The following is a 25,824-nucleotide window of genomic DNA, read 5'->3' as shown; positions in this document are numbered from 1 at the left end:
TTGCCACATGGTGGAAGAATGGAGGAGACATACCACTTGGGCGGTTCGGGGCGGCAGCACAATGGCCACCCCAGCCACGTCTCCTTCCCCTGTTTTTGCCTATAAAAACAAGAGAAGGGGAAGACCAAAAAAAGGAGAGTGTACAGAAAAGGAAGAAGAAAACAAAAGAAAACAAACCAAGAGAGAGACAACAAGAGAAGAGAGAGAACACAAAAGAGGGGAGAGGGAAGAGAGAAGAGCAGATGTGATTTGCTCACCTTTTGATTTATGTTTTTTTTTTACTTAATATCGATCTGTATTTTATGTCGTTAAAAATACAAAATCCGATATTAAAATACCATGTTTTCGTCAAAACTTCTAGAAATACAAAAAAATTTGAAAAAAGAGAAAAAAAATTTTGTGCATACAACCAAGTGTCTCAAATCTACAAATCATATTGTATTTTTCATACATAAAAAACAAAACAATGTTTTAACATGTATTTTGACTTTAATAACCAGTTTATTAAAGTCAAGAGAACATTGGCCAAAATTTAAAAAACAACAAAAATTTTATTTTGTTTTGTTTTAATATCAGGGTTTATGAATCTATATGTAAAACGTATTCCTGATATTAAAAATGTATTTTATTTTGACGACTTAAAACAATTAGGTTTTTTACCTGATAAGATAAGGATCTCCTTACAAAGGAGAACTTTTCTTGAACCATAGACAGATCAACAAATAGAAACCACAACAAGATCTTAGATTTTATCAGACATTAAAGCAATGCATCCTACCTTAGGTAGAGCATATTTGGGGTGCTAATACATTCCCTTTACGCAACCAGTCTCTGTACCTAATCTCTAAGACTAGTTAAGGTTCCTAGTGACCAGAATACTAGGTGGCGACTCCCATTCAAATTTTTCACTGATAAGAGGCAAGAATTCCTTGTCTCTACATTACTATTTTTCCTTGAGGGTGGACGATCTTTGTGACGCCGCACACATGCGACACTACTCTTGAAGAACAAGAAAAATATTTGTTTCATTAAGAAAAGTATATCAATAATATTTTTTTATTTTTTAAAAATTATTTTTGAGATCAATACATTAAAATGATTTGAAAACATCAAAAACATGTTAATTCAAAATAAAAATAAAAATAATTTTTTTTTCAAAAGCACTTTTAAAACGCAATGCCAAACATGTCTAAGCTGTGATTGGAGCAAAACATGGGTAAAAAATCACCCTTTCCATATATGTTTGCAAACCCAGATTTTATGCTAATTTAATATGAAAGGTATCAATTTTAGTCGAAAGAAGAAAGTAGTCTGTTTTATGCCAACCTTTTGATTTTGTAGATTTTATCTCAAAAAATCAAAATAAATTTGATACAATAATAACTTATTTTAAAACATCACTAATGGAATAAGGGTTGAATAAGACCACAAAAGTAGGTTAATGTTTTATACAGATTCAATTTGTTCAAGAATAAAAAAAATACAAAAATCTCTCACACGTTAAAATTAAAAAATTCAGAAGTATTATTCATCAATGGCTGCCAAAATTTAAGTTACATATATTTAAATAGTTTTGATAAATTAACCCTAATGGATCTATTATTATATGCTGAATTTATCCACTTATAAAAATTAACTAAAAACCTTTACTAATAAACTTAAACTCTAATTCAAACAAGCTTTGGGCTATAGCAAACAAAAATAAAAATAAAACTCATAAATCATAAGTCTTTATCTGCCCAATGATCCTAAAAATCAATATGTTATTAAATAACACCCGTTTCTTTTTTCCTTGTTTAATTAGGATGAATAAAAATTCCTTGGAAGAAAATGATTTTAGAACATTAATAAATTCTAACCATACTTAGAAATTATGTTGTAACTCATTAAAGATCCTTGTAAAATTAGAAAATTTCCCAAACAAGTTGTCACATCTTCGTACAAAAAAGATTTTTATCAAATAGAAAGTTTATAAGTTAAAAGAAAATAAATAATAAAATTTATATAGTCTGTTCTGATTTATATTACAAGCCCCTACCGAACACTGATTCACCTGAAAGTTTGCCTCAATATAAAAACTTATCTTTAAAATTTTGTGATAAAATTTTAATTCAATTCAATAATTTAGTTTAAAATTATATTTAATAACGTATAATTATACCATACTTTTACTAAATAATTCGAATCTACCTTCCATAAATAAATAAAATATTGAAGGAAGAGAGACTTTGGGACGCCTCACATCACGGGTGACCACAGGAGAGGTGGATGCATTGGAATTTTGAATGCCAAGTTTGTCGGTTTAAAAACAAAAAAAACAACTATATATGCACGTCGTTTAAGGACCACCCACAAGTTGGCCTGCTGGTATTTCCATTTACAATTTTAGGGACGAAAAACTAGCTACCTACTGATTACTCCTTTCAATGTTGACAACTATCCAACTATAGATATTTAATCGGCTTATTTATTGTTATATTTTTATTAATATGGGTGTTCAAGTCAGCTTGCGTGTATCTCGACTAATCACACGAGTTTTAAAATTAACGACCATATAAACCTCCATTGGCCATTAATATTAGCAACCACAAGGCTTGAACCTAAGTTAGATCCTGAGTTTGCTCTCTAAAGATTATCAATTTAAATTTCACAAACCTCAAGACTACTAGAGATTTACATGGTTATTAACTCTAGAATCTTAATAATATGCGTAAAAATTCCGGACACCTACGATTAAAAAAAATTGATACATATGAAACACCCGATGCAATGGGCTACGTTCAATTTTATTTTCTCCCATTTAGGATTTTTGTCTAATAAACACACTCAAAATGCAATCATTTAGTTTTTGTTCGGTAATATAGTAATTTCTGTGGTTATATTGAAAAAATAAATATAAATTATAAATTATATTTTAAAAATGATCCTGTGTTTTGCTTATTCAAATGATTTTAGTAGGAAAACATGTTTAATAAATAAGCATGCAATTGGGTAGTGTGAAACCATTAAATTACAAACAAGCATACGATCGCTAGCTAGTCAACAATCGCTAGCTAGTCAAGATTGAGACAACCTTGAAACTTCAAGATTATGTCAACTTGATGTTTGTCAAGTTAGAGATAAGTTCATTGATGTTGGAATTTGAAGTCTCCTCCACTGATCCACTCCTTGAAATGAAAATCACTTGGAAAAAGCAATCTCTTCTGTTTTCACACTTCCATGTTCATTATCTTTTTAGCTGTAGATTGCCACCTTCCACTACATGGGCAGCAGGTTACTAATTCTGAACAAAAGACCGTGTGTCTCTTGGCTTTCCGCGAGCAGTGATTTTCCATATCCAAAAGCCAAGCCCTGTGGACTGCAATTCAATGTTCAAATTTGATGGCAAAAAGTAATTTAAATGAACCGGCAAATAATTCAGATCTAGATGCCATCTTCATTACTTTAGATTCGTGTAAAGTCAAATCATGCCAAAACAAGAAGCTCAATCATGTCGACTAGCTTGACTTTCCTAACTGGAAGCCATAAAGAAGCTGCCCAGCCCTTCTTAATTTGGTAGGAGCTCTTCATGTAATTTACTAAAACATATGCCATAAAACTCATGTCCAAAGTGTAACAAAACGATTGGCGTCCTGATGTTCATTGGAACATTAAGGCACCTCTTTGGTGCATATGCAGCCCTTCTTTTTCTACAGATCATAGCCATCCACCATAGCTGCAGTGCTAGAAAGAACAGCAATTACTGCTCTCCTTCTTCCTGTGGAAACATCCATAATATCAGCTACCCTTTTTGATTAAACACCGATCCCAAAAGCTGCGGCCACAAAAGTTATGAACTTGTTTGTGAAAACCATCGTCCAACTTTATACTTGAAGACGGTGAAATATTATGTTCAGGCGATCGAATACAGTAACTTCACTGTTCGACTTGTGGAAGCTGCTGTTCAGAAGGATGATTGCTTCTCCATACCTCATCGATCTCTCATCGCATATGATAATTACATCAGCTACAGGAACTATCTTCCATATAACTTTGGGTTCGATAACCTTCGCACCGACTTTATGACCTTTAGATTAACTTTTATAACTTGCGAAAATCCTGTACTGAGTCCTCCAGACTATATAGTGGATGCTTCTTCTTGAAAAAATGGAAATTCTATTGCATTAAATGGATTTGAGCTTTCATGGTACTCAGCTTGTTGTGATTCTGTCAATGAGATCCAGTACTGCAACTATGATAGTACATATTGTGATTCATACGGTGCGTTTTCTTCTCTCTATCTCTCTCTCAGCTTACCTTAATTTGAATATAGATTTCATAACAGCACAAATCTCTCTTTTATACTTGATAAAAGAAGGTGTTTTATGCAAATCCATGACCATTGTCTTGTTGTTGTGACATTGCTTAAAGCTTTATCTTGTTCTGGGTTTATTATAAGTTAATTGGCCTAGATATATATCTTCCCATTGATCATACATATTTTCTTCTTCTTGTTAGCTCTTGGTGGCTTTGAACTATTTTTGTTTTTTTTTTTTTTTCAAACTACTAGAGGTAGTATAATCAATCTTAACAGTACATTGTAATGACAAAAAAAGGGGAAAAAAACGAAAAGAAAGAAAATTGATTCTACTGAAAGTGTTAATGTTTGTGTCTTGTGGTTATGCCTTTTCCGTTGTTTGTTGCAGCTTTTTTCGTTTGCTTGACTGTTGCTTTCCTTGGCAGTCCTTTATATTTGTTACTTTCTCCATGTTGGCCTATTTGATCTTACGGTTCCTTATTTCAATCAATTAGGTATTCAATGACAACGCAAACCTTCAAAACTCAAGTAATTTGATGATTTCTTCGTTTATATGAACGCAGGCCTCAATGGTGCTCCTATCAGAGTGGCAATAGGTGACACAGCTTGTCTTTGTCTGCCAATAAATATTACCAATTATTGAGATCACTAGTTTCTTTAAAAATTATTTGTTTTTTCTTGCAGACTTTTCTGACTAATCGCATACTCAGTTATCTCAGTAAGAACCTGCCTTTTTCTTTACTCAAACATGAAGTCTAAACTGCATGCATGGAACACAATTTTAATTACATGAATTGGTTCTGCAAAGGCTGAACACTGACATGACCTTCTCTTTTCTTCGCAATGAAGTCTTTGGGCCGATAACCAAGTATTTTCCAAGTGGAACATGGATATACTATTCAAGAAGAGGGGGTGAGTTAATTTAGAGTTCTTTTTTTTGTAATCTGGAATTGTTTCATTAATGATAGACAATATGCGCAGAAAAACCATTTAAAAGCATTATATAGGGAATAAGTTATGATTAATTACTTTTTTTCTTTCTTGTACATGATTGCCACTTGTTTACTATCTATAAGATTTCCCCATATTGATTTTTCTCCTTTTCTATAAATCTTGGAGGACAACCGCATTTGGGATTCCGAATTTACAAAAGTAAATTACAATAACTCTCGAGTTATCAAGTAAATATTGAGATTATTGAGTTCATCTAAAAAACCTTTTTAATATTATTTATTTATTTTCCAATGTCTTCATGTTTTCATATGGCAGAATACTATACATATGTTGGGACCAAGACCATATCTTCAGATTTTCTCAGAATAATCATAGTTTTGCTCATAGCACTACTTATTTTCACTGGTAAGTACTTTCCTATGCTTCTTTGGATTCGTTGTAGAACATGAAATGTGTGCATTGGAAAATCAAAACATAAGATTAAAAGAAAAATGGAAAAGCGCAAGAAAGTATCTTCAGTGACTTTGGTTTCATGGAAATAAGCCCTTCAACTTTTTAGTTTTTTAATTGAGTCTAATTCTTTAATTTTATTAGCAACTTTAATGACTTAAAAAAAATCCAAAGCTAAGATGGATAAAATCAAAATTCACTAAGATGCTCCGTGAAAAATCTTTTTTTTCTTGCATTTTTGTAAGAAGTTTTTACCTTTTGGTGCAATGGATTTGAGATTTGAAAAATGTTGATGCTTCCATCGATACATAGTAAGCTTGTAAGGATTTATCAGGAGGCAAACACAACGGAAATCACATTTCATTTATAAAATAATTTTGATGTGGTAATCTATCAAATTAGCACTATTTCATTTTGTCATTGACTGTTATTGTTGTTTCTCAGCACAATGATATTTCGTGCAATATTATTCCTTTTTGGGCTTTTATGCCTCGTGACCTATTTAATCTACACATGGCGAAGAAGGCACTTATCAATGTATGACATCATTGAAGAGTTCTTGTAGAGTAATGGACAAGACTTTACCAATGAAATTTACACCATTGGAAGAATTTACCATGTCAATGTGGTGTAGCTTATAGGCTTTACCGCCGAGGGATCAAAGCGTGGTCTTATATATGAGTTCATGCCTAATGGTTCTCTTGATAAGTATATTTTTCCTAAACGAGGTAGCGTCACATTAAGTAAAGAGAAAATGTTTGACATTTCTCTTGGGATTGCTCGTGGCATTGATTATCTACATCAAGGTTGTGATATGCAAATCTTGCATTTTGATATCAAGCCTCACAATATCTTCTTGACGCGAATTTAGTTCCAAAGATTTCAGATTTTAGATTAGCAAAATTGTACCCAACAAATAATGGCATTGTGGCCCTCACTGCGGCTAGAGGAACAATGGGATACATAGCTCCTGAATTGTTCTACAAAAATATTGGAGGCGTGTCTTACAAAGCAGATGTTTATAGTTTTGGGATATTGTTAATGGATATGATAGGAAGAAAGAAGAACTTGAGTGAATTGATAGAGGATGCAAGCCAAATCTACTTTCCTTCATGAGTTTATGAGCAGGTTTGTGAAGGAAATGACCTAGAAGTATCAGGAGACACCATAGAGCAAGAAAAGAAGATAACAAAGAAGATGATTATAGTGGCATATGGTGTATACAATTAAAACTCGAGGATCGTCCCTCAATGCATGAAGTTGTAAAGGTGCTCAAAACTGATGTTGAATCTCTGCAAATGTCTCATAAACCTTTTCTCACCACCTCGCAACAAATGCCAAAACATGATGACGTGGCCAATCAATCAGATCTGTCAAGTTATTGTATAAATTCCTCATATCAGTTTGGTCGTTAATAAATATATAATTGTTTGTTTATAGATTTCAATAATGGATTAATGAAGCGTTCGAGATGTATTTATTATATCAATCAAGCTCTTCATGCTTTTATTGAATCCAAGTAACAGCCAAAGCATCACACGCCAACATTAAAACATGAATTTTCTAAAATTATATCATTAATCTTTGTCGCACCCGACATCGCGGCGACCCTAAAAATTAGTTTTAAATCTTTGGAAAGAACGAATTTCTGGCATCCTGTTCTTTGATGGGAATATTCTTGTTTAAAGAGTCGCCACCTAGTATTATGGTCACTAGGAACCCTAACTGGTCAACAGAGATTCTATGGTTTGGGACTGGTTACGTAAAAGGGAAGATATTATCACCCCTTAAACGTCCTACCTGAGGCAGGCTGCATTACTAGTTTCGTCTTAAATTGCTAAATGTTTTTTTTTTTTTTTATGTTATGAAAATTTGCTTACAATATTCCTGACTCTGGCACCCGTGAATATTAACTACGAATATTTCCAACTCTGGCGTTGATAAATATTACGTAGCTAAGAAAATAAATTTAAATCAAATGTTTTTTTTTTATTCCCGACTCTGGCGCCAGTGAATAAATAAATAATACTAGATTCATTTTTACACATGCACATATTTTTTATTTTTCTAGCTAAAATAAAATAAAATACAACGAATAAAAATAATATAAATTTAAACCGGTATTTTTATTCCTGACTCTGACGTCAGTGAATAAACCAATAAATTTACATTATTTTTATTCATCCAAATAAAATAAAATACAACGAATAAAAATAATATAAATTTAAACCGGTATTTTTATTCCTAACTCTGGCGTTAGTGAATAAACCAATAAATTTACATTATTTTTATTTAATGCATACACATTTTTTTATTTTTTATTTTTTCTCTACCTCTTTTTTTTATTTTTCTGTTTTTTTTTTTGTTTTTTTTTGGGTCGGGCCGGACCCAGCCCAGCCCAGCATATATATTTTTTTGGGGCTGGGCCCAGCTCAGCCCACATGGGCTGGACCCAGCCAGCGACCAGCTGGGCAAAAAAATAAAAAATACTAACAGCACGCGTGAATTGTTCACGCGTGCATGAACACTGGTGAAGGTAATTAAATTACCTTCACACAGTGTTCTTGTAACACTACAATTGCATTTTAAAATGAAGAAGCAAAAAAGGTGTGGCGATACCTGCTGCTGGAGATGATGAAGAAGGCTGCGATGCCGGTGGTCGTCTGTTCTCTTCTCCTCTGCTTTACTATGCCTTTGATTCTCGTTTTCCTTTGCTTTGTCTCCTGGTTCTGGAAACACTGAAGGCAGTAGCAGCGATCTCGTTTCCTCTGCTTGTGTTCTTTCCTTCTGCTGTTTTTCTTTGCTTGCGTTTTTGTCTCCTCTGTTTTAAGATGAAGGAAACCAGACAATGGTGATGCCGGTTGTCAATAGTCCTTGGTTCTTGGTTGTTCTTTTTCTGCAGGGACAAAGGCCATGACTGATCTGTGACTCTACCCTGCCTTTCTCCCCCTTCTCTGTATATTTTTTTTTTGGGTTTTATCTGCTCTGTTTCTGTGCTGTGAGTTCTCTGTTTTTGGGTTGTTTTTCTTCTTCTTTTCTGGGTTTTTTTTGCTTGCGTTTTTTCTGGTTTTTTCTGGGTTTCTTCCTGCCCTGTTTCTGGTTTTTTTCCTCTGATTTCCTCCTTTCTTTGTGTTGGTTTCGTCCCCTCTTTTATAAGGCTAGATCTTCAAAAACCGTCTCCTTCACAACCGGAATCATGGCCTGTTGAATCGGATGCATTGATTTTCCTGTTGAATCGGCTGCCCAGGCGAAATGGAAGGGATGACGAACAATATTATTGCAAACGGCGCCGTTTGTGTGTTTTGAGGAATTTTTCACTTTGGTCCCTGGATGTTTTGAACTTCACAATTGAGATCTTAATCATTAATAATCAATTTCTAATTGTACCCTTGGATTAAGTCAATTGAATCCTTGATTTATAGTGCCATTTACACAACAGTCCTGGGTTTTTGGACTATTCAATTTGGTCCTTGGACTTTAATTTTCTAGCAATTTTTCCTTGAATCAGCTCCAAACTTTGGTATTTTTTCAATTACACCCCTGATTCCTTTAATTAATTAAATCAAAATTTAATTAAGTTCTCAAACTCATTAATTCTTCAATTAAAATCTTGATTTCATTAATTAAAATAATCTAAATTTTAATTAAATCAATTCTCCAATTAAGCCATTGATTTAATTAATTAAACTAGTCAAGAGTTTAATAAAAATCTTTAAACTTCCAATCATGTTGCCCTTAACCCAAATTTTAATTCATTCTTTATTTTTTTTTTTTTTTTTTTTATCATTTTTCAAATAATAAAAATAAAAAGGTCAAAAATTGGGTTATGACAGTTGCCCCTCTTTATAATATTTAATATGAAAAGATATTAGAAAATTTCATTTTCTTTTAGCTTTGTGTAGTAAATTTATAAAGAAAAGTAGATACAGAAAGAACTTTTGCTTCTTTTTTTATTTTTTAGTTTTGAAAACTTTGAAAACAGTAGATTGACACATGACCTTTACAGAGAGATGTAGAAATCAAGAAACAAGTCATTTGGGAGACAACCTATTTTTTTTGTTTTTGTTTTTTTTTTTTTTTTTAAAAAATCAAATTGTTTTAGGCAACCTACCCAATGATAAAAGAAACGTGAAGAATTTCGCGAGTGGTCTAATTGTTCCAGGCGACCTGCCTAATGATTGAAAAATATGAGGATTTTTTTTTTTTGTGATGGTATATTGTAATGGGTTACCGGCCCAGTGAAAAAATACGAGGATTTTATATATATATATAAGACGAGGGCTCAAAGGCACGCTCGAATGGAGATAAGACGAGGGCTCGAAGGCACGCTCGAATGTAGATAAGACGAGGGCTCGAAGGCGCGCTCGAATGTAAGACGAGGGCTCGAAGGCGCGCTCGAATGTATAAGACGAGGGCTCGAAGGCGCGCTCGAATGGATAAGACGAGGGCTTGAAGGCGCGCTCGAATGGAGGTAGGATAGAAAATGCACTACCTTTGATGGTCGAGGGCTCAAAGGCGCGCTCGAAAATAAATAAGACGAGGGCTCGAAGGCGTGCTCGAATGTAAGACAAGGGCTCGAAGGCGCGCTCGAATGTATAAGACGAGGGCTCGAAGGCGCGCTCGAATGGAGGTAGGATAAAAAATGCACTACCTTTGATGGTCGAGGGCTCAAAGGCGCGCTAAAAAATAAATAAGACGAGGGCTCGAAGGCGCGCTCGAATGTAAGACGACGGCTTGAAGGCGCGCTCGAATGGAGGTAGGATAGAAAATGCACTACCTTTGATGGTCGAGGGCTCGAAGGCGCGCTCGAAAATAAATAAGACGAGGGCTCGAAGGCGCGCTCGAATGTAAGACGAGGGCTCGAAGGCGCGCTCGAATAAATAAGACGAGGGCTCGAAGGCGCGCTCGAATGGAGGTAGGATAGAAAATGCACTACCTTTTATGGTCGAGGGCTCGAAGGCGCGCTCGAATGGAGATAAGACAAGGGCTCGAAGGCGCGCTCGAATGGAGGTAGGATAGGAAATGCACTACCTTTGATGGTCGAGGGCTCGAAGGCGCGCTCGAAAAGAAATAAGACGAGGGCTCAAAGGCGCGCTCGAATGGAGGTAGGATAGGAAATGCACTACCTATGATGGTTGAGGTTGAAAAGTGGTGGAAAAATACAGAGATTTTTTTTTTGGTGGCCTAATTCTCATGGGCGGCCTGCCTAGGTTGAAAAATTCTCAAAAGTGAAAATTTTTCAAAAGCAATTTCAATGTTCGCCATTTCAAGGTGGCCTTCCACTGGATGGATTCTGTTCGAATTTTTTTCTAATGCAGAAATCATTGCTCAATGTCTCAAAGTTTAGATGATATGCATGCATCTTTACCTGATTTGAAATATAGGCCCCTATTTCTTCACAATCTTCTTGTTGATTAGTTGGTGAGATCTTGCTATCTGATTTGAGTCATCTTTGTCGCTTGACTTCTAGCTCACTCGAGTTGGCCCATGTAAGTCTACTTCCAAATTTGTTTGCATAACTCAACATTTATGGTGCTCATCGTGACCCACTTGCTTGTTAAAGATTTTCTGATTCGTCAAATAATTTGAGAGGATTATTCATTACCACTTGTCTCACTGCTAAAAACATTCGGTATCACTTACTGAAAGGATCGAGTTGTCTTTTGTAAATCGAAATGCCCCCTTGTCTGGTTGAAGGAAATTACCATCTCCTTTTCTAGAATCTTTCCTTCTAAACACAATGTTGCCCCCTTGTATTGGTTATTGCCCCTAAGTGTGCTTATGTCAACGACTCAGATAAATAAAGGTTTTAAGAGGCCTTTCTCTCATTTCTCTCCTTTTTAGTTTGGTGGAGGAATATGGGTCTAGAATGAGTCTTGAAATCTTGATCTTGCATTTTGAAAACAAAATTTATTTCAATGTGAGTCCAAAATAATTTGCTTTTGAAATCTTGCAACTCCTTGGTTATTTTCTTTCTTAGAAAAGAAATTATTTGCTCTTGTGTTTGGTAATGAGGTCTTCGGTGAAAATATGTCATGAGATGACCTTTTATTTCGAAGTGGAGGGCTCGAGAAAAAGCTCGAGATTTTGTATGAGAAATACTTGTCTCTTTTTGAACATTTATTTTTATCTGCATGAATAATAATGAGTAGTTTATTACTGATGTCATGAATCTTATGAAAAAGAATCTTTGCATTTTGAGAGCATTGTTTATTGTTCTAGATTGCTTGCTTGCTTGATTAGAAAGGACTTCTACAGGCACGTAATGTAGGCTGTGGTTTTTAGCTATGAAAGAAAAGGATTCATAAGGCTCAAAGAGTGTTTCAGGGTTTCAAAAACTGAAGATCACGATCAATAGTTTGACTTTTGATGTCATTCATATTTTCCTTTGCCGCTCTTTTTTTATTTGCCCCTTTTTTCTTCTTTTTCATTGCTTCGCTAGAGCATACTCACTTTATCTTGGTTATCACTTTTTCTTGTGATTTGGGCATGCCCCCTAGTATTTGAGTTTCTTGGGCTCTTTTGCCTTTTGGCTTTCTCACGGCTTTATCCTCTTTCTTGATCATTGAAATTTCACTTGCCCCCTTTTTTTTTTTATGTGGGCATGATCCCTAGCATTTGAGTTTCTTGGACTCTTTTTCCTTTTGGCTTTCTCACGGCTTTATCATCCTTCTTGATCATTGAAAATTCACTTGCCCCAAGTGTAGGGTGTGATCTTAGTCGGGATTTTTTTATGAAAGAAAAATTATCCAGGCTCAAAAAGGGTTTGCAAGGGATGTACTTATTTTAGAACGTGAAAGGAATAACAAAGATGGTCTTTCCTCATTTCAAGCGCAAACAACTATGATCAATAAACTTTGACCTCGTATAGTGTGATGGTTTATTCTTTGCAAAGATGCATTTCATGAGTTATGAGTAACAAGTTCACTACATACCATTATTCATACATTTAAAAACACATGATTCAAGAGTAATGGGGTAAGGGTGTTTATTCTTTTTTTTTTTTCACAATTGTTTTTCTAATTTAGTCACCTCAATGATGGAGTTGCTTGATTCACTTGTCATTCTACAAGTAGAATGTCAAAAATGTCATTTTTGAATAAACATCAAATTATTTTTTTGAAATCAAAATGCCAGATCAATTTTTTTCAAAACTCCAATAGGGAAATTGATTTTTGGTAAAGTAGATGAATTGCGTCTATGAGATCGCACAAGGCTTCAAATATGTGTTTGTGAATCTTTATAAGAAAACTCTCTCAGAAAAAATGAATAATGCTAATCGTAAACACGATTGAATGACAAACTCATTATTTTCATTGAAACTTTAGAAAATAAGTTCAACAAGAAAGAACTTATGACAACATCTTGGGCTATGAATACTGGCATGATAACATATAAAGGGGCTAAACATTTAGCAATCATTGATTGAAATTTCTGGAATATTTCAATCATTCATTCTCCTTGACAACGACATCTTTTCAACAGTCAATTGAAATCAAATGTAGATCATTCTCGACCTAATATCACCATAGCTTTATCTTCAAGATAGTTGATTTCTAGGAGTCGATGTGAAGCAATTAGCTATAGAAATGATAAGTGCCTTGGCAACCATCTTCAGTGAAACCGTTCTTCTCAGTCGGGTTAGCGATCTTACCTAACCCAATGGCTTGTTCAATCCTCTCAGCTATAACAACCAGGCCAGTAAAATATTGTGCAGAGCTTCTAACCAAGTATTCAAAGTATGGAGCTTTAAAGGTGTTGGAAAATAAACTGATCATTTCTTTTTCCAACATGGGAGGGTTAACTTGTGCAGCTACCTCACTCCATCTTCGAGCGTATTCTCTTATGGACTCTTTGTTATCCTTCTCCATAGCTTGCAAGCTTAATCGATCAGGGCCAACATCTATATTGAACTTATATTGCCTCATGAAGGCATAAACTAAATCCTTCCATTTTTTAACCTTGGTATTCTCCAACCGCATATACCAAGTGAAGGCAACATTACTCAGACTGTCTTGAAAGAAATGAATCAGCAGTTTCTCATCATGAACCACCTCAGCCATTTTGTTTCAATATGCTTTGAGATGAGTTATAGGGTATTGAGTTCCCGTATATTTAACAAATTCTGGCACTCTAAATTTTTTTGGGAATGACAACATTGGGCACCAAACACATCTCAGCAGCCTTTATAGGATCATATAGGTGAATTCCCTCAAATGCCCTCATCCTTTGTTCTAGGGCAATGAATTTGTTCAGCTCATCTTCTTTTACCATTTTGCCCTTTTGAGATTCATTCTCTGTAGAATTAATGGTAAACGACATTCTCGTGGGGTATGCTGGTTGAAAGTGCATGGCTTGTTGAAAATCAGATGACAACCCATTTGCCCCCAGATTTTGTGGATTGAAGGAATTTACAAGCATAGGTTCAGGCTGAGCTATAAGTGTTGCTTTTCCAGATTTATCTCTTAAGGCCTGCTCGAGTAGACTAGTAAGCCTTGCGACTTCTTCTTTAAGATTGTCCACCTCTTTTTGATGTTGGGCTTCCAACTGGGCTCTTTCTTCATCTTCCATTTGTCTTTTTCTCGAATGGGTTTCAATGGGGAACCTATATTTCAACCTGCTATATGTAAATCATGCAAAAAAATGTTGATTCAATTAAAAATGCATATGGAATGCAGACACGTCCTTCACGGGATGACAACCTAATAGGAAGATCCTAATTGTTGAGTGCATCAAAGGGTTGGTCATTATCTAGTTTCAAAGGGTCTCTCGCATGCTCAGTGATCGTCCATGAAAGGTCGATATGAGGCTTACAAGTAGTGTGAAAATAGAGGCCCTGAGTAATATCAGTTTGGCATATCAACCACTTCCAAGTAAACAATCAAGGGAGAGTTGGATGGTTTCACGAGTCTTACCCAGGCTAAAGCTATTGGGGTACCGTTACTTTCCCACTTATCCTAGATTTTCGGGTGTGTGCTCTCAACGTGATGCATGACAATATAAACATGGATGCATGCTAAAGCAGTAAATTCAAGAAAAATAAACAAATAAACATAACATAAAAAACATTATAACAATTGATAAACAAAAGGCAAAGCTTAGTCCATTAGTCCCCAGTGGAGTCGCCATTCTATCGCACCCGACATCGCGGCGGCCCTAAAAATTAGTTTTAAATCTTTGGAAAGAACGGATTTCTGGCATCCTGTTCTTTGATGGGAATATTCTTGTTTAAGGAGTCGCCACCTAGTATTATGGTCACTAGGAACCCTAACTGGTCAACAGAGATTCTATGGTTCGGGACTGGTTACGTAAAAGGGAAGATATTATCACCCCTTAAACGTCCTACCTGAGGCAGGCTGCATTGCTAGTTTCGTCTTAAATTGCTAAATGTTTATTTTTTTTTTTATGTTATGAAAATTTGCTTACAATATTCCTGACTCTGGCGCCCGTGAATATTAACTACGAATATTTCCAACTCTGGCGTTGATAAATATTACGTAGCTAAAAAAATAAATTTAAATCAAATGTTTTTTTTTTATTCCCGACTCTAGCGCCAGTGAATAAATAAATAATACTAGATTCATTTTTACACATGCACATATTTTTTATTTTTCTAGCTAAAATAAAATAAAATACAACGAAGAAAAATAATATAAATTTAAACCGGTATTTTTATTCCTGACTCTGACGTCAGTGAATAAACCAATAAATTTACATTATTTTTATTCATCCAAATAAAATAAAATACAACGAATAAAAATAATATAAATTTAAACCGGTATTTTTATTCTTAACTGTGGCGTTAGTGAATAAACCAATAAATTTACATTCTTTTTATTTAATGCATACACATTTTTTTTTTTTATTTTTTCTCTACCTCTTTTTTTTATTTTTCTGTTTTTTTTTTGTTTTTTTTGGGGTCGGGCCGGACCCAGCCCAGCCCAGCATATATATTTTTTTGGGGCTGGGCCCAGCTCAGCCCACATGGGCTGGACCCAGCCAGCGACCAGCTGGGCAAAAAAATAAAAAATACTAACAGCACGTGTGAATTGTTCACGCGTGCATGAACACTGGTGAAGGTAATTAAATTACCTTCACACAGTGTTCTTGTAACACTACAATTGCATTTTAAAATGAAGAAGCAAAAAAGGTGTGGCGATACCTGCTGCTGGAGATGATGAAGAAGGCTGCGATGCCGGTGGTCGTCTGTTCTCTTCTCCTCTGCTTTACTATGCCTTTGATTCTCGTTTTCCTTTGCTTTGTCTCCTGGTTCTGGAAACACTGAAGGCAGTAGCAGCGATCTCGTTTCCTCTGCTTGTGTTCTTTCCTTCTGCTGTTTTTCTTTGCTTGCGTTTTTGTCTCCTCTGTTTTAAGATGAAGGAAACCAGACAATGGTGATGCCGGTTGTCAATAGTCCTTGGTTCTTGGTTGTTCTTTTTCTGCAGGGACAAAGGCCATGACTGATCTGTGACTCTACCCTGCCTTTCTCCCCCTTCTCTGTATATTTTTTTTTGGGTTTTATCTGCTCTGTTTCTGTGCTGTGAGTTCTCTGTTTTTGGGTTGTTTTTCTTCTTCTTTTCTGGGTTTTTTTTGCTTGCGTTTTTCTGGTTTTTTCTGGGTTTCTTCCTGCCCTGTTTCTGGTTTTTTTCCTCTGATTTCCTCCTTTCTTTGTGTTGGTTTCGTCCCCTCTTTTATAAGGCTAGATCTTCAAAAACCGTCTCCTTCACAACCGGAATCATGGCCTGTTGAATCGGATGCATTGATTTTCCTGTTGAATCGGCTGCCCAGGCGAAATGGAAGGGATGACGAACAATATTATTGCAAACGGCGCCGTTTGTGTGTTTTGAGGAATTTTTCACTTTGGTCCCTGGATGTTTTGAACTTCACAATTGAGATCTTAATCATTAATAATCAATTTCTAATTGTACCCTTGGATTAAGTCAATTGAATCCTTGATTTATAGTGCCATTTACACAACAGTCCTGAGTTTTTGGACTATTCAATTTGGTCCTTGGACTTTAATTTTCTAGCAATTTTTCCTTGAATCAGCTCCAAACTTTGATATTTTTTCAATTACACCCCTGATTCCTTTAATTAATTAAATCAAAATTTAATTAAGTTCTCAAACTCATTAATTCTTCAATTAAAATCTTGATTTCATTAATTAAAATAATCTAAATTTTAATTAAATCAATTCTCCAATTAAGCCATTGATTTAATTAATTAAACTAGTCAAGAGTTTAATAAAAATCTTTAAACTTCCAATCATGTTGCCCTTAACCCAAATTTTAATTCATTCTTTTTTTTTTTTTTTTTTTTAAGGAGATGAGGGCTGTTAAGGAAGATTACATGGGAAATTAAAAATACATTAAGAAAACAAGGAATCTAAAGACCTGACTAGTTAGTCCAGTTCATGATACATTCAGGATTCCTATAAAGATCAGAGCCTGTATAACTGAAATTTTTAACAAAGGACTTCAACTAAAAGGCCAACCGATGAAAGGTGAGGTCAAAAATCACATCCCAGTTTGGAGTTTTGTTATCAAAGATCATGTGGTTGCGCGCTATCCAAATTGACCAGTATAATCCTTTACAGAGAAGGGTAATTGCCTGAAGCTGGAATTTTCCTTTTACCATGTTGGACCATTCCTGAAGGTTATGATATGGTTCTTTTGGTAGACAACCTACACACCCAAACCAACTAAATAGTCTACCCCAAAGAGACCATGATTTTGGACAAAGATGGAAGAGATGATGTATAGTCTCAATCTCCTTGTAACAGAAAGGACAAAGAGCTTCCTCATAATTGATGATTCTCCTCTCAGCTAAGAAACCCTTTGTGCAGACATTGCCATTGAAAAGAAGCCATATGAACACATCTATTTTTGGAGGTGCAAACCCTTTCCAAAGCAAAGCAGGGGAGTGAAGATGTCCTGAAACATTTAAACCGTCAAAGAGATGGCACCCAGAGGAGACTGTGTAATTGTTGGAGCTATGATGTTTCCAAATCTTGTTATCTTCACCATCAGAGAAGATTAGGCCACGTTCCACTTCTGCTATCAAGCTTTCACACATGCAGAGTTCTCGGGATCCCTTTATGCACCTTTCTACCTCTTCTTTGGTGACAATCCCCTTTTCATTTACATTTACTTTAACTCCTACATGCCAAACATCAGTTATATACTTAGCATTGGTTGGTTGATCAGTCCACTGTGGCATTGCCACCATTGGCACTCCTAAGCTCAATGCCTCGAGTGTTGAGTTCCACCCACAATGAGTAATGAAGCATCCAACTGATTTGTGAGCCAGAACTTGTAGTTGAGGACACCATTTTATGATTAGGCCTATGTTTGATGTCTCCTTTACAAAGTCCTTTGGAAGTTTACTCTCTTCTGACTCTCTTACTATCCATAGGAAGCACCTATTGCTTCATTTAAGACCCCAGGCCAGCTCTGCCATTTGTTCTTCTCCGACGGTAGCCAGGCTTCCAAATGAGACATACAAAACTGACCCTGGTTCCTTTAAGTCCAGCCACATCATGCAAACATCTGAATTGGGCTTGAAAAGGTTTAAGCCATAATCTTTGTCATCTCCCAACTATTTGTCCAAGAACATTGATGGAATCATTGGTCCTATTGGTTTGATTGGCCATTTATTGATTCTCATCCAGTTCACTACTTGGTACAGAAATAGCAAAATGTCAAGCAGTATTCAACATCCAATGAATGAACAAAAGAAATGACTATATTATTAAAGAATAGGAGTTCACACTTCAACTTCAAGCTCATTAAAGTTGTTCCATATCAGCCATCTTGCTTCAAGAAAATTTGAGAACTGACCAAGAAGGAGTTCTCGTATAGCTGGATATGAACCTGCATCACTAACAAATGATGGTAGATCATTGAACTCCAAATTTTCCAACAAAGGCAAGGACACAAGCGGCATGAAAAAGAACAACAATAACTGCACAAGATTGAGTGAAAAAAGGACCACCTTCTATGCCTTTATTTCGATCCACATCTAATGCCCAATATATCTACCAATAAGGTTGGATAAGATGTGAGGCATTGTGAGCTTGTAATGCTCGAAATACTTATTAATGTTTGTTGCCATCTCGCCTTCCTTGGATCCATCAAAGATTGGTTCCAAATTGATGGAATAGTTTAATAAAATATCATTCTGCAATGATGGATACTTCTCAACAAATTGTTTTTTTCTGAACATATGAAGGTCCACGTCCTGGATTGAACTAGATAAATGTCTTCAAAATATATGCCCAAGCAAATCATAGGACAATACATGTGCATTATTGTGAAGATATTAGAATCAAAAGTATCTTCCATCGTGGGTGATAAATCACCTCATTAGTTATGTAATTTGCTTTATTTGGATTAACGAGTTTCAATAATTATTATTTTCTAACTCTAATTTCCTAGAAAAAAATAAAATACAAATGCACTGTGCATAAGGTGACATAATTTAAATCATTTGGTGCTTCTCAACATAGCTACTAGTACATTAATGTTAGTATCAGAAGTTCCACCTTCGCTTGTAGCCTCGATAGCTATTGGGCGGAATCCAGGACCGGTGATGTACTGATCTTTGCTCATAGGAGGGGTAAGCACACTGAGACAATATTTAACGTGGTTCGGCAAATTACCTACATCCACGGGAGAGATCAATACTAGTTAGAGATAGAGAAAGAATACAACACATGAAGGAGGATCACATCCACTCAACTCCCATCTCTCATTGCTACATAGGGCAGCAGTTGCATAAGGCAGCAGGGCTGCTGGTGGCAGCCCTTCTCTTTCTTTCTCTTTTCTTCTCTCTTTTGTAGCTCTCCTACAAGACTCTCTCTCTCATTTTGTGCTGCACTCTTGGTGTCTATTTATAGGCTTCAATGACAGCTCCTCTTACTTCTTTGTCAACAATGGTGGCTGCCAAACTTACCAAACTTTGACATTAGACAATGGTTGTTGGCTGCCACCAACAACCCACCATTGTAGCCTCCTTCTTTGACAATGTCAAGGGGCTGGAAATGCTATACCAGCACCCCTCTTTGACTCTCATATGACAGCCTTCTTCTTTGATAATGGCAACATAATTGGCAATATTCCAACAATCACCCCCTTTGCCATTTATGTGGGCAATTGTCATCTTGCTTCTTCAGCACATGCTTTACTGGAGCGTTCTGAACCGGGCTCCTTTCATGGCCCTCACACCTTCTCTAAGGTGTCTCCGTTTGTCGTCATGTGACGGTCTGAACTGGGGCTCACGATCGTGGGGCGTGTTGGTGCACGTGGGCAACCTCCTCTCCGGCGCGTGTTGGCGCCTGCGGGCATGTCCCACGTCAGAATTTTACATCGTTTTCACTAGTGGCTTCATCTCTTCCTCCTCTACACAGGGGTATGGTCAAAACATCCTTTTGACAACTTTCATTTTTGAGCAAAAATCAAACACCACTTTAAACCATCAGCTCTGATACCAATTATTGGTGGGAGAAACCACTGGTGGTGGCTTTGAAACACTCAGAGGGGATAAAACACAAGGTTTTATTACAAAATCCAAAGCTTACAATTAATTAACAAAAGCTTAACACAATACACGCCCTCTCTCTCTATTCTCTTTCTAGTGTTTCTCTCAATTCTCTCCACATACATTAACAGAAGCTGGGCACTCTATTTATACACGAAATCAAAAACTAGAAAATTCAACCTTCAAGTGTGAAGGCGGCTGGCGGCTGCGGTTGGTGGCTGGTCGGTTGGTGGCAGCTGTGGTTGCCTTCCTTGACCTTCTGGATGTTGAGTTTAATATTCAACAAATCTCCCCCTTAAACTCAATTGAGGGATATCATGCCAAGCATGAACTTTAATCGGATAAATACTTCTCCTTTTAATGGATTTGTGAAGATGTCAGCAACTTGATCGTTTGTGTTGCAAGATATCAGTTGGACTTCTTCATTCTTCACATGTTCCCGGATAAAATGATGACGTGTATCAATGTGTTTTCTCCTTTCATGATACACTGGGTTCTTTGCCAATGCGATTGCTGATCGATTGTCAATATAAATCCCCGTAGGATTTTCTTGAGGAAATCCCAAAAACTTCAGCATATTCCTTAACCATATTGAATGGCATACGGCTGAGTTGGCAGCAACATACTTAGCTTCACAGCTTGATAATGTTACAATCGATTGCTTCTTGGATGACCATGTGAAAGATATGTCTCCCATGAAAAAGACAAACCCTGTTGTGCTTTTCCTTTCATCCAAATCTCTACCCCAATCACTATCTGAGTAGCCTACAAGATTAAAATCTTTACTTGAGGTATAAAACATACCTTCATTCATTGTGCCTTTGATGTAGCGAAGAATTCTCTTGGCTGCATTCAAGTGAGACTGGTCTGGTGTCTCCATGTATCTGCTGATGAGTCCGACTCCGTAGAGTATATCCGGTCTGGTACATGTCAAGTACCTTAAGCTTCCTACTAAGCTTTTGAAGTAAGTTGGATCAACATTTCCAACCTTACTCTTCCTCAATTCCACTCCATTCTCAACTGGAGTTGATACCGGATTGCAGCTTTCCATCTTGAACCTTTCAAGAATATCTTTGGCGTAACTGCTTTGGGATACAAAAATCCCTTCTTCTTTCTGCGTTACTTCTAAGCCAAGAAAATGTGACATTAAACCAATGTCTGTCATCTCAAACTCCTGTACCATGCTTCGTTTGAAGTTTTCAAACATGGTAGGGTTGTTGCCGGTGAATATCAAGTCATCAACATATAGGCACGCAAATAAGATGCTGCCATTACCTTTGAATGGAACCTTTGTGGTATTTCCAAAAGTAACTAGACCTTGTTTGGTCTCATCTAGATCACCAAATAACTCTCGGTAGCCGCACATGTGATTACTGGCTCTAGTATCTAGATACCATATATTTTCCTGTTTCTCGCCAAGTTCTTGTTGGACAAGAAATGCAGCTTCTTCTCTGTCATCCTTATCTACATAGTTGGCTTGCTCACGTATCTCTAACAGAGCTTTTCTTCTGCATTCAGTGCTATAGTGCCCAAATTGATTGCAACTATAACATTGGATATTCCTCTTGTCACGGTTATTGTAACCGCCTCCTCTTCCTCTAGGAGTGAATGCTTGTTGTCATCGGCCTCCTCTGGTGGTATTTCTGCCACCTCTTCCTCTAAATCTTGTATTCCAAGAACCTCTTCCTTGGAATCTCTGGAATCCTCCTCTGGATTGTTGACTTCCTGCTTAAGTGGTGTATCCACTTGTTGAAGTCTCCCTTTGCTCATATCTATCCTTGAGAGACAACTTTGCTTGTAAGGCATGTTCGATGGCCTTATCTCCATTTCTCTTTAGAATCTTCTGCTCATGAGCTTGCAAAGAACTCATAAGTTCATCCACTGTCAACTTGTCCACTTCTTTGGACTCTTCAATGGCGACAACAACAAAATCAAATTTTGGATCTAGGGATCTCAAAATTTTTTCTGTAATTCGAGAATCGACGATGGCTTCTCCATTTCTCCTCATCTGGTTGACTATCACCATAATCCTTGTGTGATAATCAGAAATAGATTCTAAGGATTTCATTTGCAATAACTCAAATTCACCTCGCAAAGATTGAAGACGAATCTTCTTGATTCTGTCAGCACCTTTGCATTTCTGTTGGAGAGCCTCCCATATATCATGTGATGTTTCAGCGGAAGCTATGATCTTGAATGTGTCTTCATCAAGACCTTGATAGATGATGGTCTTTGCTTTGTTGTCTTTCTTTCTGTTGACTTTCAAGGCTTGCTTTTGTGCCTCTTGTAGAGCATCTACTTCTTTGGACTCTGGTTCATCATAACCATGTTGTAGAATATCCAAACACTCTTGTGAACCGAGGAATGCCTTCAATCTGATGCACCAACTATCATAGTTGTCTTTGGTCAGCTTCGGGATGAGTGTATGTGTACCTTCTGTAGTCATTTTGCTCTTTTAATGACTATATCGCTTTCTGGGAGCTGAATTTGGCCAAACGGACACTGTAGATTGATCCAGAATGGTCCAAATAGTAGGGAACCGATCTGACTTTGTAGAAATCGGGTCAGAAAATGGGTGAACCGCTCCAAAAACCAATTTTGTACGGCGGACGGTTCGCTGGGTTGAACCGAGAATATTCTGGGAATATGCTCTAAGAGCGATGGCGGCTGGAAAGCGGCTCGGCTCGGCGCGGAGGACAGCTCGGCTGGACTCGGCGTAAACGGCTCGGCGCGGCTCAAATATGGCGCACGTGTGGCTCAGTCGTCTTCAACCTCTGGGCGCGTGGGCTGCGCGTGGGCGATCTGGGCAGATTCTTCAGGCGGCGCGTGTGGAATGATCAAAACTTGTTTTTGACAACTTTGAAAATTCGGATATACCACAAAACTCTTTTGTTTTCTGACGAACGGGGCTCTGATACCAATTGTTGGGCGGAATCCGGGACCGGTGATGTACTGATCTTTGCTCATAAAAGGGGTAAGCACACTGAGACATTATTTAACGTGGTTCGGCAAATTACCTACATCCACGGGAGAGATCAATATTATTAGAGATAGAGAAAGAATACAACACATGGAGGAGGATCACATCCACTCAACTCCCATCTCTCATTGCTACATAGGGCAGCAGCTGCATAAGGCAGCAGGGCTGCTGGTGGCAACCCTTCTCTTTCTTTCTCTTTTCTTCTCTCTTTTGTAGCTCTCCTACAAGACTCTCTCTCTCATTTTGTGCTGCACTCTTGGTGTCTATTTATAGGCTTCAATGACAGCTCCTCTTACTTCTTTGTCAACAATGGAGGATGCCAAACTTACCAAACTTTGACATTAGACAATGGTTGTTGGCTGCCACCAACAACCCACCATTGTAGCCTCCTTCTTTGACAATGTCAAGGGGCTGCAAATGCTATACCAGCACCCCTCTTTGACTCTCATATGACAACCATCTTCTTTGATAATGACAGCCATCTTCTTTGACAATGGCAACATAATTGACAATATTCCAACAATAGCCAGCTCTTTCCATTTCTTGGAATTCATTTTCATTTCTCTGCCTCTATCTCCCTCCATCACTTCTTTTATGCAAATGGCAATCTCTTCTCTCTTCACAATTCCATGCTCATCAACCTTAGCTCTGACACCCACCTTCCAAGCATCTTCAACGAGTTTAGAATTCGTTTGTTGATCACTCCATCCTGGCATTGTCACCATTGGCACACCCAAGCTCAATGCCTCGATTGTTGAGTTCCAACCGCAATGTGTGAAAAAACATCCCACAGCCTTATTTGCTAGCACTTTCACTTGAGGACTCCAATTCACTAGCAATCCCTTATTCTCCACTTCTTCAACAAACCCTTCTGGGATCTTCCCTTTCTCAGAATCCATCACCACCCACAAGAATTGAAAATTACTCCTCTTTAAGCCCCATGCAATTTCCTCCATTTGCTTGTTGCTTAGAGAAGCACAGCTACCAAAGGACACATATACAATTGATAGAAAAAGATGCGTCTATTTCACAGAGACTAATACCGTAGTCATCCTCATCATCAATACTCTTGTCCAAGTATAATGATGGGATTGTTGGTCCAATTGTCAATAACGGGCAAACTTTTGACATTGTATCCACTACCTGAAGGAACAACAAAATATTTGTGGAGATTTGGACCCTTAATTTACATAACATAAAAACACAACAAGTTCAAATTATTTATCTCTAAATATTCATGATTCTGTTACCTTTACTGCTAAGAGTTTCAAATTTTAATTATTTACAATTCACAATTATTTGGGATGGAATTGATGAAATTAATTGGTTTGGGATGGAAATAGAAAGAGAATGAGATTTTACCAGAAACCGTAAAAGAAGTGCAAATAGTTTTAAAATCCAATTATGCGGTACAAAATTGCCTACCTCACACTCCAGCTTGTAGAAAGTGTTGATGAGGATCCAATCAGCCTTGTCCAAATTAGAAAACTGACTCATGGTCATCTTAACATTAGCAGGATATGAATCTGGCAGAACAACAAATGTTGGCAAGTCTTGAAGCTCAAGCAGTAGTGGTAATCCCTCGATCAACACAGGGGTTGAAGAAACTGGCATCTTTAACACTTCATGGTAGACATTGTAAAAGATGTAATCAACAACACAAGCATGTGTAAAAAAAGCAGCTGCAAATAACCCGAAATCCTTTGCCACATCGAGAGCCCAAGCCAAGAAAGGCTCGTATATTACAGCATGGATAGGGCTTGAAGAGGTTTGGTATCTGTTGATGAGATCTGATAGGGTTTTTGGACCAACATCATGTAGGCTTGAAAGATAGGGCTCCCTGCTACCAGCTTGATTAAATCCATCATCAGAGCCATCTGATATGGTATCGAGTTGAATGGAACCAATTGATGAGCCAAGCTGCCTGGACTTGGATATGAATTTGGTGATTACGAAGGTGACTTTGAGCCTTTTGGAGACCAGACGCCTAGAGAATTGCAGCATGGGATTTATGTGGCCTGCGCCTGGCAGTGTGGAACTACTAGTACATGGCTCCTATTAACCATCTTTTCCATCTCTCTCACCTTCTCCGTAGGGCTCATTATTGATTCATTTCAATAGTGAAAAGAGTCTTTTGGAAGTGAGTGGATGGTTAGGAACTCTCCACGTTATCAACGATGACATATACTGCAGACGAGTCAGATGATCCTCCCTCCCACCTTCAATGGTTCTCTCTCTTCTTTGATATTGAACATTACCGAAAAATTCAAAATATCCTTCGAAGTTACCGAAATATGAGAGGATGTCCTTTCCACAACACACCCTCTGTTAGCTCTTATTACTGGCACACTTGCCCTTGCCCTCCTGCTATGATGCTAGTTAGTGCATTGATAACTAAATATTGAGTTTTATAATTTATATAAATTTATTTTTATAATGTTATTTTAATTTTGTGATTTAAATTTTATAGATTAATATGATTGATTTGGTTTGTTTTTTTTAATTTATATTTATATTTTATTTTTTGATATCGGATTGATTGAAAAATAAATTTAATAAAATTTTTTATAGGATTATCAGAGTCTTATAATTCAAGAAATAGATT

At 36.9% G+C, this 25,824-nt stretch overlaps 1 long non-coding RNA gene and 2 pseudogenes across 3 annotated transcripts; 1 reads left to right on the top strand and 2 right to left on the bottom strand.

The window, feature by feature from the left end:
- Positions 1 to 3,247: 3,247 nt before the first annotated feature.
- On the top strand, positions 3,248 to 7,138 carry LOC118037220 (uncharacterized). Of its 3 annotated transcripts, XR_012168442.1 has the most exons (6): positions 3,252 to 4,260; positions 4,792 to 4,893; positions 4,982 to 5,015; positions 5,147 to 5,209; positions 5,567 to 5,656; positions 6,146 to 7,138. It is a non-coding gene; the product is annotated as an uncharacterized lncRNA (long non-coding RNA). The 3 variants fall into 3 exon arrangements; XR_012168443.1 differs by having other exon boundaries at positions 3,248 to 4,260; positions 5,147 to 5,449; positions 5,567 to 7,138; XR_012168441.1 differs by having other exon boundaries at positions 3,255 to 4,260; positions 5,567 to 7,138.
- A 9,898-nt stretch (positions 7,139 to 17,036) lies between these two features.
- LOC118037233 (UDP-glycosyltransferase 74D1-like) lies at positions 17,037 to 19,184 on the bottom strand (annotated as a pseudogene).
- Positions 19,185 to 22,126: 2,942 nt separating this feature from the next.
- LOC118037234 (flavonol 7-O-beta-glucosyltransferase UGT74F1-like) lies at positions 22,127 to 25,449 on the bottom strand (annotated as a pseudogene).
- Between the last annotated feature and the right edge of the window lie 375 nt (positions 25,450 to 25,824).

This window comes from Populus alba, chromosome 17 (genome assembly GCF_005239225.2).
Source record: "Populus alba chromosome 17, ASM523922v2, whole genome shotgun sequence".
In the NCBI taxonomy this organism is placed as follows: Eukaryota; Viridiplantae; Streptophyta; class Magnoliopsida; order Malpighiales; family Salicaceae; genus Populus; species Populus alba.
The sequence above is the reverse complement of the archived record's forward strand: the minus strand, read 5'-3'. Positions and strand labels throughout refer to the sequence as shown.